General features: G+C 37.4%; 1 protein-coding gene across 2 annotated transcripts in view; it reads left to right on the top strand.

Annotated features, from left to right (window-relative positions):
* LOC143017794 (uncharacterized) overlaps positions 1-7,283 on the top strand; it is a 47,798-nt gene extending 40,515 nt beyond the window's left edge. The window contains exons 13-14 of one of the 2 annotated variants that reach the window (XR_012965697.1): positions 6,107-6,822; positions 6,915-7,283. The gene's annotated coding sequence lies outside the window, so the exon portion shown is untranslated. Of the gene's footprint in view, positions 1-6,106 lie in introns of both variants that reach the window. The other variant, XM_076172684.1, reaches the window with a different exon arrangement.
* The last annotated feature ends 6,276 nt before the right edge of the window (positions 7,284-13,559 follow it).

The raw sequence follows: 13,559 nt of genomic DNA, 5'->3' as shown, positions 1-13,559 counted from the left end.
CTCTTCGTCCCCCCATGCAGAAAAGGAGAAGACAGGGAGAAATCCCTTCGGGCTGCGTCAAATTTTTCTCACACATACTACCTCACCCCCCATCTCCCCACCCATTCCACCTCATGCATCATAGCATCATCCATATACAACCGTTCTCCATTCACCCCATCTTCTGTCCTCTCCCCGTCCATCAACAGACATTCCCCTCTTCCCCAAAGCCCCCTTCACCCTATCCATCCATCTCATCTTAGGAAGCCCCCTCATGTTCACTCCCTCCACATCTGCATTCCATACCTCTTTTACTAGTCTTTCTTCACTCATTCTTTCCATGTGTCCAAACCATCCTAATACTCTTTCATCAACCCTATCTCCCAACTCCCCTACCATCCTTGTTCTCCTCCTTACCTCCTCATTTCTCACTCTATCCAGCCTAGTAACCCCCATCATATTTCTCAGACACCTCATCTCAAACACATTCAAACTCCTCTCTTCCTCTCTTATGTTCCATGTTTCTGCCCCATACAATGCTTTTGGCAAAATCACTCCTTCATAGTCTTCTCTTAGCATCCATTCCCAAATGTCTATTCCTTATTACACTTTTTAATCCACCAAGGCATTTACTTACTTCTCTCAATCTATATTCTACCTCCACCTCCACTCCACCCTTTCCTGTCACATTTGAACCCAAGTATCTAAAACTATCCACTTCCTCCAGTCGCTCTCCCTTAATGCTCACTTCCAGTCTGCTGCCACTTTCACCCCTTGTACATCTCATCACCTTACTTTTACCCACATTTATCTTCAATTTTCTTCTTCACACACTCTCCCAAACTCTGTCACCAACTTCCTCAATCCCTCCTCTGATGGTTAAAGAAAATGGAGAAAAGTGGGAGGTGAGCCAGCTGTTGTTTGCGGATAACACTGCGCTTGTAGCAGGATCAGAAAATCATGCAAATAGAAAATAGGATGGTTGTGGAGAAAGAGAAGAGAGTATTTGTGTTTGATATAGGTATTTGGGTATTGTTTTGATCTTTTTTGGCATGTGTGGATGTTCTGCTATGTAATGTAGTGGGTGTACTGTGTTTGAGGAGGCTATTTGTGGGAGCAGTTTGTGTACCAGGCCATAGGTTGCCAGTGCAGAATTTAAAAATGTAGTTGACCCAGAATTTGCAAAAGTGATTTGAAAAACCTACCTTGTTTGAAATAAATTTCCAATGTTACATGGTGCACCAAAGCAAAAATGCATTACTAGAACATGCATAGACTAATACCTATATATATGGTTGTACTGTCTTGCGACACTGCTTCTGACCCAGGGCAGTGGACAAGGTGCAAGGATGAGCCATCATCCAGGAGGTGCTCAGATAAGAGGGAGGGTGGAGGGGTGTGGAGTGTATTCAGGGATGGAATGGGTGGAAATGATTTTATGCCTTTTCCTTTATGGCTACCTCCCTTGTAAGGAGGAAAAAGCCTTGGTATATGTATGTATGTATATTTTATATATATATACTGTATATATATGTATATATATATATATATATATATATATATATATATATATATATATATATATATATACACATATATATATGTGTATTTACCTAGCTGTATTTTATGGGAAGGGGATCTATGCTCGTGGTGTCCCGTCTTCATATCTTGTTTTATCTAGACTGTTTTTGAATTCATGTATCATTTTTGCACACACCACATTCTCCTCTAGCTTGTTCCAAACATCTATTACCCTGTAGGGAAAGCTGTTCTTTTTCAGGTCTCTTCTATAACTGTCTTTCTTGATTTTCTTTCTGTGTCCTCTTGTATCTCTATTATCCCATTTTATTAGATCCTCTCTATCAATAGTTTCTATGCCTTTCATGATTCTATAGTTATCAAGTCTCCTCTCTCTCTTCTTTGCTCTAATATCTGTAGCTCAAGTTTTGCTAGTCTCTCTTCATATGATAGTTCTGAGTGTTGGTGCCAATTTCATAATTGCTCTTTGTATTCTTTCAATTTTTGTTGTACATTTTTTGTACTTGGTGACCATGTCACCGCTGCATACTCCAATCTTGGTCGTATCAGAATGACTAGTATTTTCTTCACCATTTCTTTGTCCAGGTATGTAAATGCCACTTTGATTGTTCTTATTAAATCATAAGCTTCTCCAAAAATTTTGTTTATATGTTTCTCGGGGGACATATTATTGATAATAATGATTCTCAGGTCCTTCTCATTTTCTACTTTTTTAATTTCTTCCTCTCCCAATTTATATGATCCCACTATTCTTTTTCTGTTTCTTCCAAATTCCATTATACTACACTTCTTAATATTGAATTCCATCTCCCACTTCCTACTCCATTCCCATACTTTATTGAGATCACTCTGTAGTGACTCACATTCTTCTACAGTGTTCACTTTTTTCAACAATTTTGCATTGTCTGCAAAGAAGCTCATATAACTTTCAATTCCTTTATCCATATCATTAATAGCAAACATTGGGGCCAGAACTGTTCCTTGTGGAACTCCACTAATCACTTCATCCCAATTAGAGTGTTGGTCTCTTATCACTACTCTCATTTTTCTTTCATGCAAGAAGTCTTCCATCCACTTCAGCAGTTTGCCCTGTATTCCTCCTGCAGTTTCTAATTTCTTTAGCAATTTCTTATATGGCACCTTATCAAAAGCTTTTTTCAGGTCTAGAAATGCACAATCAGCCCATCCATCTCTTTCTAGTATTACACCTATTAGCCTTGAATAGAAACACATTAAGTTTGTGTCGCATGATCGTCCTTGTCTAAATCCAAATTGCCTTGGATTTAGTGCATTGTTTTTTTCCAAATGCCTTATCCATCTACTTTTGATAATTCTTTCACAAATTTTAGCTATCATACTTGTAAGAGAGACCGGTCTATAGTTAGTAGGGTCTTCCTTGTTTCCCCCTTTATATATTGGTACTATATTTGCTCTTTTCCAATCTTCTGGAACTTTTCCTTCTTTCAATGAACTGCTTATTAGACTATGTATTTCGTCTGTTCATTCTTGCTTTCTCTCAAAATCCAGTTTGCCATTTCATCCAGAGCATGTGATTTTCTGACATCGAGATTACTCAAGTGATTCATTAATTCTTTCCTTGTTACTTCTATCTCTTTCATAGGGGAGACTTTTTCCTCCCACTCGACATCTCTAAGTTGTATGTTCTCCCTCGTAAACACCGATTTAAAATGCTTGTTCATAATTTCTGTCATTTCTATTTCCTCTGTGTATTCAACTCCTCCTTGTCATAGTTTCTCTAATTCTTGTTTGTTTTCAATTTGTTGTTTACAAATCTGTAAAATAGTTTAGGTTGATCTTTACATTTTTCTATGACATCTTTTTCGTATTTTCTCTTTTCTTCTCTGAACATTTGTACATTTTCATTTCTATAACTAGTTTATATTTTCCATTTTTCAGGTCTTTTGTCTTTTTTCAATTTTATCCCTTTTGTCTTTTAACTCCCTACATCTTTTATTGTACCTTCACTTTACATATCCTTTTTCTTGTTTTTGTCTTGGAACATATTTTTCCACTCCTACTTTATCAATTTTTGTCAAAATATTCCATTTCTCTTCTACTGTTGTTTCCTCCTTGTGTATTCTTCCCCAGTCTGCTTTTTGAAAGAATTCTCTTATTCTATACAATTTTTTTTTTTCATACATCAATCTTCCCTTTCTATATTGTTCATTTTTTTCCATGAATTTTTCCTCATTTAGTTCCAGTTCAACCAATATGTGGTCACTTTTACTTATCGGTGTCTCATATTCAATCTTGTCCACTATTTTGGGTTCTGATGTGATTATTAGGTCCAGTCTCGATGGTTCTTCCTCATCTCTATACCTAGTTTTCTCTTGTATCCATTGCGTGATTGTATGGTCTACAATCATATCAAGTAGTACATTTCCCCATAGGTTGTCTCCACCCTTCACTGTCATCTCTTCCCAGCAGATTTCTTTACAATTAGTCACCCATTATAACCATTCTTCCTCCATCTTCCATTATCCTATTTAGTGTTATCCTTTTGTCTTCTAACATATTTTTGTGTTCTCTCTCTTCCCACGAAGCTGTTTTAGGAGGCACATAATTTACTACAAACTTCCTGCTCTTCCCATCCCTGTCCTCCTCTTCCGTCATAATCATCTCTCTTCTTTCCATATGTGACATTCCTCACATTTATATCCTTCTTAGTCAGAAACATAACTCCACCCCCTTGTTTTACCTGTTTCTAATCCAATAATTATATGCACCATGTCCTACACTGTTGGGTGGTAGTGGACCTTTCAATTTTGTCTCTACAATTCCCATTATCTCCAGTTCTTTTTCCTTCAGGTAATCATTTAGTTCCTTCAAGCCTGCTATTAAGCCATCTATATTTGTGTAAGACACTTTTAATTTTCTGCTACTTCCATTGTGTTTTCTATTTCTCTTCAGTTTTTCTTTGCTATGAACCATTTCCTCACTTTCATATCCACTCTCCAATAGAATTTCTCATTATCTGAATCTTTTCTTTTCTCAATTTTTTTTTTCCCTTAGCTTCTAGTCTTTTTTTGTTTTTTCATCCTCTCTTTCCTCTTTATTCATCTCTCTTTTTATCCATACCTGTTTATACTGATCTCTTTTTGCTAGTTTCCCTGTTTTTGCTAAGATATTCTCTGCTGTCGTTTGTGACCTGAATTTAACCTTAATTGCTCTGGCCTTATCTGTATTGTATTTCCCTATTCTATATATTTCTTCATTGTCTTTCCCTGTTTCTTGTTCATCCTCTTGAACTACTTCTAACATCTTGTTTACCTTTTTCTTCTCTTATTTTACTCTTGTAGTCCTATTTGGATTATGCTTCTCTTCCGTCCCTAATATAATTATACATTTCTTTTTATCCGCTAAGTCTCTTACTATATTCTCCTTCCTCATTACTTTAATAACTGTGTCCTTAGTTTGTTCTTTCATCTCCTGTGTCACTATATCTCTAAATTCAATTTTGTTGTTCTCTTGGACTTTTCTCCAATCCTGTACCTCTTTTACTATGGACTTTTTATTCTCTTTATTCTTCTTCTTTAATTCCTCATTCTCATCTTTTACTTCTTTTAACTGTCTTTTTAATTCTTCCATTTCTTTAGTTAGGTTTTGGTTCTCCTTCTTTAGTTCTTCCAATTTATCAACTCTTTGTGTAATGTAAGTTGGCTGAACCTAACCTCCCACTTTTTGTTCATTTTCTCGAGTTTTTCCTCTAGACTTGCTAATTGGCAGAGGTAGTCATCCCCTCCCTCATTAAATCCATGGAAATAATTATCTCCACTTTCTGTTGTGTTGTTCTTATATATATTTCTAATTTTAATGCCTTTACTGATATTTTCAACTTCACCTGTGTAGTCTGCAGCCCTATTGTTTACATTCCTTCTGACGTCAAGGGGAGCCCGTTTGTCTCCTTCCTCATTTTCTTCCATTTTCCTCACCAATCCCTCCCCTTCTCCTTTTTCTTCACCTGCCCACTACACCAGAAGTTTTCCCCTTCCCTATTAATACAACACAGGTACTCCATCATCGTTGAAATTTATGAAAATTTTGTTTTTTCCGGAGTTCCAATTGTAGCTGTCTCTCTGCCGACCATGTGTGTATATGTATATGTATATATATATATATATATATATATATATATATATATATATATATATATATGTACAACACTAAATGGGTCCCAGTGATTAGAGATACATTTTAACAACCACAATGCACTTTAGTTCTAAGCCATCAAAGGCTGACATGCAGAAATTGAAATGTGGTACTGCCAAGGACTCAAACCTGGCATCTTCATGACAAGTGCAGCATTGACTTACCAACTAGGCTATCAAGAGAGCTCTTGATAGCCTAGTTGGTAAGTCACTGCTGTACTTGTCATGAGTATGCGGGGTTCAAGTCCTTGGCAGTACCACATTTCAATTTCTGCATGTCGGCCTTTGATGGCTTAGAATTAAAGTGCATGGTGGTTGTTAGAATATATACATATATATATATATATATATATATATATATTGTTTTTTATGTAATTATATTATTATTATTATTTTTTCCCTCCTTTTCCAATAATTAGATTGTGGGTACTGGAGGTGCTGGTGCTATTCCTCACCCTCTGATGGGTGCAGGTCTACAAGCTGACATCAGTTTCATGACCAGGCTCAGAATTTTGTCCCAACATCTGTGGATCTGAACTATGACTCATTGGTTTGCTCTTTGCTGAAGAGAACCCTGAGGTTACAAATTAGTTTTATAATAAATGAGATGAACTACATGTTGCTAGTAAGAATATAGACCAAAAGCAACCCATGAAATTAACTATATTGTTGCAACTAATGGAGGAGCAAGAAGGGGTTATCAACCAAATCTTGGGAAGGGAAAAAATACATTTTCTCAATCCAACTACCTCCACACAGTGATGCCCTTTTCACATTGTATTCTAGACAATTTTATTCAATGTACAGAATGCCATGATCATAAAAGAATTAAGACTATCTCATTTAGACCATCATAATGAGAAGTGCATACCCACCCTTACCCAAATATTCCTCTTCTGCGGCTCTCATTTGACTAGTTTGCTCTGTCAGTAATGTCAGTATCTGTCATTGACACCTGTCATCTCTCATAAGCATCTGATGATCGCCACCTGAATGGGGTCGTTCCACGGGACAGATATCAGAGATCATCTCACAGCTACCTATCATCAAAGCTCATCAGCAACCTCAACTCTACCCAGAAGTGCAGCTGTTAGGGATTAGCATTCTATTTCCATAACAGGCCAAAGATCTATCTGTAAGTATGTATATATAAACATGTAATATATATATGTGTGTGTATATAAGCCGAGCGTATGACTGGCAATTTTCTTATTCTTGTTTTACTAGCCAGGGACAGAAAGAACACAACACTCTTTCACACAACATAGACAGCTGTCATGGAGAGATTATGATGGGAGAGCCAAAGGATTATAGCCAGTTACTGTGGGTTAGAGAAGCACAAGGCAACAGTGGATTGGCATCCTTTTATGTATTTTAGTTATCAACCTCATGAAGTTAGTACTGTTAACAGCATTTTAGTATTTTAAGTAATTACCAGTTGTGTAAGGGCACCATTATGTGGAATAATCTAAAGATGAATATTTGAAAATGCACAGATGTGTGTTGTATGTGTGAGTATATATCAATCATGTCTTTTCACAGGTTTTTTCATTTGTATATCAATAAATCAATAAGCATCTGAAAACCATACTTATTTTCCATGCCTAACTTAAGGAAGCTTGCTGGCTGAGCAGGTTAGGGCGTTGTTACTTGCGACGAAGATCGAGGTGACGGTGGTTTGAATCCTGCCACCAGTGAAGTTGAACCAAGGGCATGGTTCATTAAATTCCATGTTACAAAGCCCTCTGTGAGGGGCACCATCCTAGCCTCCCAATAGGGGGGAGTGTGTGATGTTAAACCATATCATCATCATAATGATGGACATTTTTTTTTTTTTTCTTTTCTCTAATGTTTACCCTATGTCTCATTTTAAAACATAATCTCATTCAGACCTTCTATCCGGGACTACAGCAGTATTCTTGGTAATTGCTAGACAATTTTATTCCACTGGGGCTATCCTTTGTCCAGTTAAGAGTTTCTCAGTATGAAATTAGCTGTTAACCCTTATCCTGTATTTTTTAACTGCAATGCATCTGTCTGAAGAATTGACAGAAACATCAGGTATGATTGGTCAAGATGTATTCCTTGTGATCAAGATTGAAAAAAGTGCTGTGGTTACAAAGATGTTTGAGTAAATTCAGCCAGCTGGTTGGTGAGATACACAAATAAAGATAGATGATGTTGTTTAGGGCAACAAATTCCATAGGATTTCACAGCATTCTCTATTACTACATTATTTTGTAAAAAAGGTGTAGCCACAGAAAATGATGCTAAGAGTGGCAAGCATCAATGTGCCCTCACTGAACTTTATTCTATATACTTTTTGTGGTATGTCATAGTTGAGTTATGTTGTCTTTATCCTATGAAGATGTCATCAGCTACTATAGCTAGACTGGAGATACCTGTGGGAATCTTTCATCCCATTAGCTGTACAAGTTTACATTCTCTGTGGAGAAGAGGTTCATGGAGCTACATTGGAACCTGTACAGATCATGAATAATTAAAATGAATGTGGTTAGGTGGTGATCCAATTTGACCAGTGAGATCTACCTGTATTCATGGAAGGTGCCAAGTACTGAGAACCTACTACAGTATAATCAATACAACTACTACTTCAGACTTTGTGATTTTGGAGTAAGACAAAGTAAAGTGATATCACTCATAAACCCAACCTCTCTGTACATTATCTACATATCAAAAGACTTCTACCCCCTCGCAAGGGAGGTAGCCAACCAAGGCATGCACCCAACCTCCACCCATCCCACACCTATCCCCACTGATTTGTTTCCCTTAGCATTCCTGATGCATGGTGCAATGCTATAGTGATTTTGCTTCATAAAAAAGGAGACCAAAAGGACCTTAGTAACTATCAACCGATTAGCTTGCTATCAAATGTATATAAAGTATTCTTCAATATCCTTACATATAGACTAAGTCAAGTTTTGGATGGAAACCAGCCAAGAGAACAGGCCGGCTTTAGGAGCAGATATTTGACTCTAGACCATATGCAGGCAGTATACCAACTAATCGAGAAAATGACAGAATACAATACCTGTATACCTCTCTGTTTAGCTTTTGTAGATTACGAGAAGGCCTTTGACTCAGTAGAATAAATAGCAATACTTAACTCGCTTTGCAAGCAGGGTACAAACAAACAGATCATAAGAGTTTTGGAGAAGATTTATGCAAAAGGTATCGCTATAATTCGACTACATAAAGATAGAGAAAAGATCAAGATTGAGAAAAAAGTATGGCAAGGAAATACACTTTCACCCAAATTATTTACAGCTTGCTTGGAAGATATTTTCAAAAGTTGGGAAAAGAAAGTTTTAAGATTAATGGCAAATATTTGAACCACCTAAGATTTGCGGATGGCATTATTCTTATTTCAGAAAAAGCAGAAGACTTGCAAGATATGGTGAGTGATCTAAACAAGGAAAGTCTCAAAGTAGGTTTAAAAATGAATAAGAGTGAAACCAAAGTAATGTTAAACATGAAAGTTCCAAGTAAAGAGATTATAATTGATGGTGAGAGCCTTGAAGAAGTTGAAGAGTATAATTATTTAGGCCAGATGGTGAAAGTGAGAAAAGATCATGATAATGAAATAAAAAGAAACATTACAATTGGTTGAAAAGTGTTTGTTAAGTATGATAAAATCCTGAGAGGCTCTCTACCTTTATGTTTGAAATGTAAAGTTTACAATCAGTGAATTCTGATAGCTATAATCTATGGGTGTGAGACTTGGAAACTGACGAAGGCGATGGAAACAAAACTAAGGACTACACAGGAGAATAGAGAGATCAATGATGGGAATAACACTGAGAGTATGAGAGCAAGTTGGGTGAGAGAGCAAACTAGAGTGAAAGATACTGTGGAGGCAGTAAAAGAAAGGAAGTGGAATTGGGCAGGTAAGTTAGTGAGAATGACTGATGAGAGATGGAGCAAATGTGTTACTGAGTGGGCGCCATGAGATAGGAATTGTGGAAGAGGGAGACCAGACAGAAGATGGAGAAATGAGATTGAGAAGTTTGCAGGAGTCATGTGGTAGAGGATGGCACGGTCGTGTGAATCATGGAATGCTATGAAGGAGACCTTTGTTCAGTAGTGGACTCAGGATGGCCGATTTGATTGACTTGTGGAGGAAGGGCTTTCTCTGTCCCCCACCCACTGCTTGGGTCAGATGCAGTGGAGCAAGATAGAGCACACAGTAGGGTCCAATTAATAAAGCTGGTTCATCCCCACTTCTTCCTTTACATGGCAACCATCACTTCTTGTCCCCTCATGTGTAAATAGAAATGAGGATAAATCCCTTTGGGCCATGTCAGTTCATCATCCAGTCACAACCATTCTCCACTCACACCTATCCCCTGCCCTCTCTTCCCCATTCGCAACAGACCACTCTTAAGGCCCCTTCACCACATCCATCCATCCCATTTTCGATCTTCCCCACAAATTCACTCCATTCATCTTTGCCTTTCACACTTTCTTCACCCATTCTTCCCATCTGCCCAAACCATCCCATACCTGTATAGGTAGAGACTTTATTTTTTTCCCCTTTCCTTTTTGGTGTTGCAGACGACACCAAGATCATGAAAAGAGAAAGTAATTAAAGTAAATGAATAAAAAAAGTTGCATCAACCAAACAAAGTTATCACAAAGTAGGAAAAAGAAAGCTAGGAAAATGCACAGTTAGAATAGGAAAACCGCAATTGTAAAGAGCTATGAAACTATCAAAACCTAAACAATCATCTCTCCCCCAGCCATAAAACAGAGGAATTCAAGGATAAATACCAGCACCAGAACAGCAGTCAATCAATCCATTGCTCAAGAAGGCGGGGGTTACCTCGTGTCGCCTACGGGCGGAGAGGTGTATTTCATGTTTTCTCGTCCAACTTTCGAATGGCCCAATGGAGAGTGAAGTGAAGACCTCCCTCCTGAATGCCCTAGAAACCGAGAGAGACCTCACCGGTCACTCCTAGAAGGCCCATATATTTACCTAGTTGTGTTTTACAGGAAGGGGAGCTATGCTTGTGGTGTCCCGTCTTCATATCTCGTTTTTTATCTACTGTTTTTAAATTCGTGTATTGTTTTTGCACACTACCCTCTCATTCAACTTGTTCCAAACGTCTATTACTAGTGGTGGGCAGCTACCGGCAAAGTTACCGGTTTCATCGGTAACAACCTTAACGGTAGCTTACCGGCAAAAATTCTGCTTCCGTTAAGGCTCCGTTAACCGATAAGCTATACCACAACACTCGGAGAGCGGTAAGCACGTCTCGGCTTGGTGGTACTGAGTGACGGTACTGACGGTAGTGGTGGGCAGCTACCGGTAGTTACGGGTTTTATCGGTAACAACCTTGACGGTAGCTTACCGGCAAAAATTCTGCTACCGTTAAGGCTCCGTTAACCGATAAGCTATACCATAACACTCAGAGAGCGGTAAGCACGTCTCGGCTTGGTGGTACTGAGTGACGGTACTGTACCGCTAATTTTACCGGTTAAACTTTTACCATTAAGCAAGTATGTACCGCTAAGATCTCGGTAATTTTTTTTACCATTGAAACCGTTTTTTCGGCATTTTTGTTAATTTCTCAATAGAATTAATGTTACTTCTGTGATCAGCATACGAAATTATATTAATTGTGAAAGTTTCATCAAAAAATTCCGCGTGTCGCCAAACGAAGACATATATATATATATATATATATATATATATATATGTATGTATAATGTGTATATATATATATGTGTATGTATATATGTATATACATATATATATATATATATATATATATATATATGTATGTATAATGTGTATATATATATATGTATATTATATATATATATTTATATACAATATACTGTATATGCTTAAGTGATGAAAATGTCAATATGCTTCTGTTTCTAAATAAGAATATGAACTAATTTGTATGAAAAGATAATTGAGGAAATAAATAAAAAAACATGCTGACAATGAAATCTAATATATCCTTGAGTAACCTTGGTCTTTGGATCACGTGCTGGGCTAATTTGTATGAAATAAGTATTAAAACAAGAGAGCATTAAAAACAGTTTTTAGGAAAACTTCTATTACAAATTAGTCAGTTTAGGTTAGTTTTTAAGAAAACATTTATTACAAATTAGTCAAAGTTCGTTATATGTGTATGTGTGTGTATTAACAAAACTCCCACTCCCACATGCATCCTCCAAACATGAACCCATGCATGCAGAGGCGGACAAAAGTTTATACACCACACCCACCCTCAGACACCCTCCATTCACTCACTTGCGCGGTAGGTAGCATACTACAGTAGCACCAATTAAAGTATGACTTTTTTCCCTTTACAATGGCATAACAATCAAAATAATATGTAAAATAGAACCAGACATATAGCTTATTAAAGGACAAAAACATTGATTTTTCAGGAGAGACAGTTAAACTGGGAGGCTGGATACTGTGGATAGGCGGCATGCTTCTACCTCTAACTTTGATAACGCACTGATATCTATAAAATTCAATATCATGTGTTTACTGTTTAGAATCATAGCTTGGTTCCGATTGGTGGGAAGAGTTGCCAGATATCTCCATAAACACAATATCGTAAATAAAATAGAACTGGCTATCGAAATTTTTACTTTATTTCAATATACAGAATATGCAATGGGGTTGTGACTACACACCATAGTAGGATGAAATTTGTTTAAAGATTTAAGTCATAAAGGGCGACTACTACCTCACGAGTCTTTTACCGGTAAAATACCGGTAATTCCGGTAACGGCATTGTTGTTTACCGGTAATTCCGGTACTGAGATTAGCGGTATTTGCCCAGCACTATCTATTACCCCTTGGGGAAAGCTGTTCTTTTTTAGGTCTCTTCTATAACTGTCTTTCTTGATTTTCTTTCCATGTCCTCTTGTATCTCTACAATCCCATTTTATTAGATCCTCTCTATCAATAGTTTCTATGCTTTTCATGATTCTATAAATCCAGGAAAAAGTGTATGGCCAGTCTAACGGATCCATCTTGCTTAAAAAAAAAAAAAACAGTAACAGGGAAGTAAAGGGTTGGTTCCCTCAAACCATGTCTAAAAGTAGTTGTTACCAGAACTGGAGAATTAAGAAGTAGAGATAAAGCAGTTACTATTGCATGTACCAAATATTTAGTATCCACGCATTTTTTTTAGCTTAATCTCAAGCATTGTACGAATGCTGCTCACTTTCTGTGTGTTTGTGTTTATATCGATTAGGTTTGGTAAATTAAACATTTGTTTGATATGAATGAATTTAATATCAGCTATAACACACAAAACTGTTTGTAATAGCATACTGGTGGTAAGAGGTTGTAGTTCCACCATGCTCGGGAGCAGGCAATTCATAATAACAAGGCCGTAGCCCAGGGACCTGATGCACGCATTAGATCCCTTGAAAGTCCTCCAAGGCCTCGGGAGAAGCATCCTTTATTATCCCATTTGTTGGGGATTGTAATTCATCCCATTATTGTTGTTATTCATCATATTAGGGTTGTTATACATATTAGGGTTGTTATACATATTAGGGTTGTTATGCATCATATGGTCATCATTCATACCCGTGAAGTTGGCTGGAAGCATTCCCTGGTTAATGTTCACTTCAACGTTTATATTGCCGCCAAGAGGGTGTTCTCCATTGCCCATCATATGAGTCATATTTACGTTGTTCGGGTACATGTGGTTGTTGTGGTAGTTCGGGTACATCTGGCTGCTCTGGTTGTTCGGGAAGTTCTGGTTGTTCGGGAAGTTCTGGTTGTTCGGGAAGTTCTGGTTGTTCGGGAAGTTCTGGTTGTTCTGGTTGTTCGGGAAGTTCTGGTTGTTCTGGTTGCTCGGGAAGTTCTGG

Source organism: Oratosquilla oratoria, chromosome 33 (genome assembly GCF_046742065.1).
Source record: "Oratosquilla oratoria isolate Oo_2021 chromosome 33, ASM4674206v1, whole genome shotgun sequence".
Classification (NCBI taxonomy): domain Eukaryota; kingdom Metazoa; phylum Arthropoda; class Malacostraca; order Stomatopoda; family Squillidae; genus Oratosquilla; species Oratosquilla oratoria.
Note: the sequence above shows the minus strand (reverse complement) of the source record. Positions and strands in the feature narration are given on the sequence as shown.